The sequence below is a fragment of the Pleurodeles waltl genome, chromosome 6, assembly GCF_031143425.1.
Source record: "Pleurodeles waltl isolate 20211129_DDA chromosome 6, aPleWal1.hap1.20221129, whole genome shotgun sequence".
Classification (NCBI taxonomy): domain Eukaryota; kingdom Metazoa; phylum Chordata; class Amphibia; order Caudata; family Salamandridae; genus Pleurodeles; species Pleurodeles waltl.
In genome coordinates, this window is record NC_090445.1 from 81,143,571 (window position 1) to 81,150,110 (window position 6,540).

General features: G+C 51.5%; 2 non-coding genes across 2 annotated transcripts; both read left to right on the forward strand.

Moving 5' to 3' along the window:
- Positions 1-1,894: 1,894 nt before the first annotated feature.
- Positions 1,895-1,967, forward strand: TRNAK-CUU (transfer RNA lysine (anticodon CUU)). Its single transcript has one exon. It is a non-coding gene; the product is annotated as a tRNA-Lys (tRNA).
- A 3,177-nt stretch (positions 1,968-5,144) lies between these two features.
- On the forward strand, positions 5,145-5,217 carry TRNAK-CUU (transfer RNA lysine (anticodon CUU)). The gene has a single exon. It is a non-coding gene; the product is annotated as a tRNA-Lys (tRNA).
- The last annotated feature ends 1,323 nt before the right edge of the window (positions 5,218-6,540 follow it).

Here is a 6,540-nt window from a genome sequence, read left to right on the forward strand (position 1 = left end):
AGAGTTCACACTGTTCTCTACTGGACATTTAAGTATGTGCCCAGAGACAGGTTGAGAGGACAGATGCATGTATGTACCAGAGTGAGCTCAAGAGAGACTGATGGGGACATAAGACTGGGGTAGAGCGAGAGATGGGGAAAGAGAAAGGTGCCTGTGTCAAGTCAGCAGCAGAGAAAATGAAACAAAGGGGCCTCCTGGGATAACCACACACTACTTCCTCACAAAGAACACACAGAGGGTGTGTGAAATGACAGAGGCACAGCAGCCTGGCTAGCTCAGTCGGTAGAGCATGAGACTCTTAATCTCAGGGTTATGGGTTCGAGCCCCATGTTGGACGTGATGCTTTTTAAAGGCTTCTCCATTTTCGGGTTTAACATTAACTATCACCTTTTTCAGATATTTTGCTGAGGCTTAAAACTACACACACACACACATCCTGCAGTTTCCTCACGATTCCCATAGGACTCCACACAACGCAGCACTTCCCGCCCTGGGAGGCGCCGCTGGGAGCGGTCCTAGGCTGAGCCTTTCCTGCACCCTTTCCTAGCCTGAGCCACCCGTGCTTACAGCGAGCTCGGAGTCCGCTCCGGTCCGTCCTGTCCCCCCCCCCATCCTTTCAAAAAGAGGAGTTTAAGGTCTCATCCCTGCTGGTGTTATGATTAAAGTAGGTATGAAAACTACTTTATGTCAGCAGCAGGATTTGATCACAGGACTGGGGAAGATACTGCTCTTAAATGGGGCGCCTTACACCGCTCGGCCATTCCAGCAGCCTCCGGAACATCGCTCTGGAGGCTGACTGCCACCTCGCGAAACAGGGAGAGTTCACACTGTTCTCTACTGGACATTTAAGTATGTGCCCAGAGACAGGTTGAGAACACGGATGCATGTATGCGCCAGAGTGAGCTCCAGAGAGACTGATGAGGACATAAGACTGGGGTAGAGCGAGAGATGGAGAAAGAGAAAGGTGCCTGTGTCGAGTCAGCAGCAGAGAAAATGAAACAAAGGGGCCTCCTGGGATAACCACACACTACTTCCTCACAAAGAACACACAGAGGGTGTGTGAAATGTCATAGGCACATCAGCCCGGCTAGCTCAGTCGGTAGAGCATGAGACTCTTAATCTCAGGGTCGTGGGTTCGAGCCCCACGTTGGGAGTGATGCTTTTGAAAGGCTTCTCCCTTTTCGGGTTTAACATTAACTCTCACCTTTTTCAGATATTTTGCTGAGGCTTAAAAATACACAAACACACATCCTGCAGTTTGCCTCACGATTCCCACAGGACTCCACACAACGCAGCACTTCCCGCCCTGGGAGGCGCCGCTGGGAGCGGTTCTAGGCCGAGCCTTTCCTGCGCCCTTTCCTAGCCTGAGCCGCCTGTGCTTACAGCGAGCTCGGAGTCCGCTCCGATCCATCCTGTCCCCCCCATCCTTTCAAAAAGAGGAATTTAAAGTCTCTTCCCTGCTGGTGTTATGATTAAAGTAGGTATGAAAACTACTTTATGTCAGCAGCAGGATTAGATCACAGGACTGGGGAAGATACTGCTCTTGAATGTGGCACCTTACACCGCTCGGCCATTCCGACAGCCTGAAGATCACGGCTCTGGAGGCTGACTGCCATCTCGCGAAACAGTGAGAGTTGACACTGTTCTCTACTGGACATTTAAGTATGTGCCCAGAGACAGGTTGAAAGAACAGATGCATGTATGTACCAGAGTGAGCTCCAGAAAGACTGATGGGGACATAAGACTGGGGTAGAGCGAGAGATGGAGAAAGAGAAAGGTGCCTGTGTCGAGTCAGCAGCAGAGAAAATGAAACAAAGGGGCCTCCTGGGATAACCACACACTACTTCCTCACAAAGATCACACAGAGGGTGTGTGAAATGACATAGGCACAGCAGCCCGGCTAGCTCAGTCGGTAGAGCATGAGACTCTTAATCTCAGCGTCGTGGGTTCGAGCCCCACGTTGGGCGTGATGCTTTTTAAAGGCTTCTCCATTTTCGGGTTTAACATTAACTCTCACCTTTTTCAGATATTTCGCTGAGGCTGAAAACTACACACACACACATCCTGCAGTTTGCCTCACGATTCCCACAGGACTCCACACAACACAGCACTTCCCGCCCTGGGAGGCGCCACTGGGAGCGGTCCTAGGCCGAGCCTTTCCTAGCCTGAGCCGCCCGTGCTTACAGCGAGCTCGGAGTCCGCTCCGGTTCGTTCTGTTCCCCCCCATCCTGTCAAAATGAGGAGTTTAAGGTCTCATCCCCGCTGGTGTTATGATTAAGGTAGGTATGAAAACTACTTTATGACTGCAGCGGTATTTGATCACAGGACTGGGGAAGATACTGCTCTTGAATGTGGCACCTTACACCGCTCGGCCATTCCGGCAGCCTCCGGAACACAGCTCTGGAGGCTGACTGCCACCTCGCGAAACAGGGAGAGTTCACAATCTTCTCTACTGGACATTTAAGTATGTGCCCAGAGACAGGTTGAGAGGACAGATGCATGTATATACCAGAGTGAGCTCCAGAGAGACTGATGGGGACATAAGACTGGGGTAGAGCGACAGATGGAGAAAGAGAAAGGTGCCTGTGTCGAGTCAGCAGCAGAGAAAATGAAACAAAGGGGCCTCCTGGGATAACCACACACTACTTCCTCACAAAGAACACACAGAGGGTGTGTGAAATGATACAGTCACAGCAGCCTGGCTAGCTCAGTGGGTAGTGCATGAGACTCTTAATCTCAGGGATGTGGGTTTGAGCCCCATGTTGGGCGTGATGCTTTTTAAAGGCTTCTCCTTTTTTGGGTTTAACATTAACTCTCACCTTTTTCAGATATTTTGCTGAGGCTTAAAACTACACACACAAGCATCCTGCAGTTTGCCTCACGATTCCCACAGGACTCCACACAACGCAGCACTTCCCGCCCTAGGAGGCTCCGCTGGGAGTGGTCCTAGGCCGAGCCTTTCCTGGGCCCTTTCCTACCCTGAGCCGCCCGTGCTTACAGCGAGCTCGGAGTCCGCTCCGGTCTGTCCTGTCCCCCCCATCCTTTCAAAAAGAGGAGTTTAAGGTCTCATCTCCGCTGGTGTTATGATTAAAGTAGGTATGAAAACTACTTTATGTCAGCAGCGGGATTTGATCACAGGACTGGGGAAGATACTGCTCTTGAATGTGGCACCTTACACCACTCGGCCATTCCGGCAGCCTCCGGAACATGGCTCTGGAGGCTGACTGCCACCTTGCGAAACAGGGAGAGTTCACACTGTTCTCTACTGGACATTTAAGTATGTGCCAAGAGACAGGTTGAGAGGACAGATGCATGTATGTACCAGAGTGAGCTCCAGAGAGACTGATGGGGACATAAGACTGGGGTAGAGCGAGAGATGGAGAAAGAGAAAGGTGCCTGTGTCGAGTCAGCAGCAGAGAAAATGAAACAAAGGGGCCTCCTTGGATAACCACACACTACTTCCTCACAAAGAACACACAGAGGGTGTGTGAAATGACATAGGCACAGCAGCCTGGCTAGCTCAGTCGATAGAGCATGAGACTCTTAATCTCAGGGTCGTGGGTTTGAGCCCTACGTTGGGCGTGATGCTTTTTAAAGGCTTCTCCATTTTCGGGTTTAACATTAACTCTCACCTTTTTCAGATATTTCGCTAAGGCTTAAAACTACACACACACACACACATCCTGCAGTTTCCTCACGATTCCCACAGGACTCCACACAACGCAGCACTTCCCGCCCTGGGAGGCGCCGCTGGGAGCGGTCCTAGGCCGAGCCTTTCCTGCGCCCTTTCCTAGCCTGAGCCACCTGTGCTTACAGCGAGCTCGGAGTCTGCTCCGGTCCGTCCTGTCCACCCCCATCTTTTCAAAAAGAGGAGTTTTACGGTCATATCCCCGCTGGTTTTATGATTAAAGTAGGTATGAAAACTACTTTATGTCGGCAGCAGGATCTGATCACAGGACTGGGGAAGATACTGCTCTTGAATGTGGCGCCTTACACCGCTCGGCCATTCCGGCAGCCTCCGGAGCACAGCTCTGGAGGCTGACTGCCACCCCGCGAAACAGGGAGCGTTCACACTGTTCTCTACTGGACATTTAAGTATGTGCCCAGAGACAGGTTGAGAGGACAGATGCATGTATGTACCAGAGTGAGCTCCAGAGAGACTGATGGGGACATAAGACTGGGGTAGAGCGAGAGATGGAGAAAGAGAAAGGTGCCTGTGTCGAGTCAGCAGCAGAGAAAATGAAACAAAGGGGCCTCCTGGGATAACCACACACTACTTCCTCACAAAGAACACACAGAGGGTGTGTGAAATGTCATAGGCACAGCAGCCCGGCTAGCTCTGTCGGTAGAGCATGAGACTCTTAATCTCAGGGTCGTGGGTTCGAGCCCCACGTTGGGTGTGATGCTTTTTAAAGGCTTCTCCCTTTTCGGGTTTAACATTAACTCTCACCTTTTTCAGATATTTTGCTGAGGCTTAAAAATACACAAACACACATCCTGCAATTTGCCTCACGATTCCCACAGGACTCCACACAACGCAGCACTTCCCGCCCTGGGAGGCGCCGCTGGGAGCGGTTCTAGGCCGAGCCTTTCCTGCGCCCTTTCCTAGCCTGAGCCGCCCGTGCTTACAGCAAGCTCGGAGTCCGCTCCGATCCATCCTGTCCCCCCCCCCTATCCTTTCAAAAAGAGGAATTTAAAGTCTCTTCTCTGCTGGTGTTATGATTAAAGTAGGTATGAAAACTACTTTATGTCAGCAGCGGGATTAGATCACAGGACTGGGGAAGATACTGCTCTTGAATGTGGCACCTTACACCGCTCGGCCATTCCGGCAGCCTGAACGTCACGGCTCTGGAGGCTGACTGCCATCTCGCGAAACAGTGAGAGTTCACACTGTTCTCTTCTGGACATTTAAGTATGTGCCTAGAGACAGGTTGAGAGGACAGATGCATGTATGTACCAGAGTGAGCTCCAGAGAGATTGATGGGGACATAAGACTGGGGTAGAGCGAGAGATGGAGAAAGAGAAAGGTGCCTGTGTCGAGTCAGCAGCAGAGAAAATGAAACAAAGGGGCATCCTGGGATAACCACACACTACTTCCTCACAAAGAACACACAGAGGGTGTGTGAAATGATATAGGAACAACAGCCCGGCTAGCTCAGTCGGTAGAGCATGAGACTCTTAATCTCAGGGTCGTGGGTTCGAGCCCCACGTTGGGTGTGATGCTTTTTAAAGGCTTCTCCATTTTCGGGTTTAACATTAACTCTCACCTTTTTCAGATATTTCGCTGAGGCTTAAAACTACACACACACACATCCTGCAGTTTGCCTCACGATTCCCACAGGACTCCACACAACGCAGCACTTCCCGCCCTGGGAGGCGCCGCTGGGAGTGATCCTAGGCCGAGCCTTTCCTGCGCCCTTTCCTAGCCTGAGCCGCCCGTGCTTACAGCGAGCTCGGAGTCCGCTCCGGTCCGTCCTGTCCCCCCCATCCTTTCAAAAAGAGGAGTTTAAGGTCTCATCTCCGCTGGTGTTATGATTAAAGTAGGTATGAAAACTACTTTATGTCAGCAGCGGGATTTGATCACGGGACTGGGGAAGATACTGCTCTTGAATGTGGCACCTTACACCACTCGGCCATTCCGGCAGCCTCAGGAACATGGCTCTGGAGGCTGACTGCCACCTTGCGAAACAGGGAGAGTTCACACTTTTCTCTACTGGACATTTAAGTATGTGCCAAGAGACAGGTTGAGAGGACAGATGCATGTATGTACCAGAGTGAGCTCCAGAGAGACTGATGGGGACATAAGACTGGGGTAGAGCGAGAGATGGAGAAAGAGAAAGGTGCCTGTGTCGAGTCAGCAGCAGAGAAAATGAAACAAAGGGGCCTCCTTGGATAACCACACACTACTTCCTCACAAAGAACACACAGAGGATGTGTGAAATGACATAGGCAGAGCAGCCCGGCTAGCTCAGTTGGTTGTGCATGAGACTCTTAATCTCAGGGTCGTGGGTTTGAGCCCTACGTTGGGCGTGATGCTTTTTAAAGGCTTCTCCATTTTCGGGTTTAACATTAACTCTCACCTTTTTCAGATATTTCGCTGAGGCTTAAAACTACACACACACACATCCTGCAGTTTGCCTCACGATTCCCACAGGACTCCACACAACGCAGCACTTCCCGCCCTGGGAGGCGCCGCTGGGAGCGGTCCTAGGCCGAGCCTTTCCTGCGCCCTTTCCTAGCCTGAGCCACCTGTGCTTACAGCGAGCTCGGAGTACGCTCCGGTCCGTCCTGTCCACCCCCATCCTTTCAAAAAGAGGAGTTTTACGGTCTCATCCCCGCTGGTTTTATGATTAAAGTAGGTATGAAAACTACTTTATGTCGACAGCAGGATTTGATCACAGGACTGGGGAAGATACTGCTCTTGAATGTGGCACCTTACACCGCTCGGCCATTCCGGCAGCCTCCGGAGCACAGCTCTGGAGGCTGACTGCCACCCCGCGAAACAGGGAGCGTTCACACTGTTCTCTACTGGACATTTAA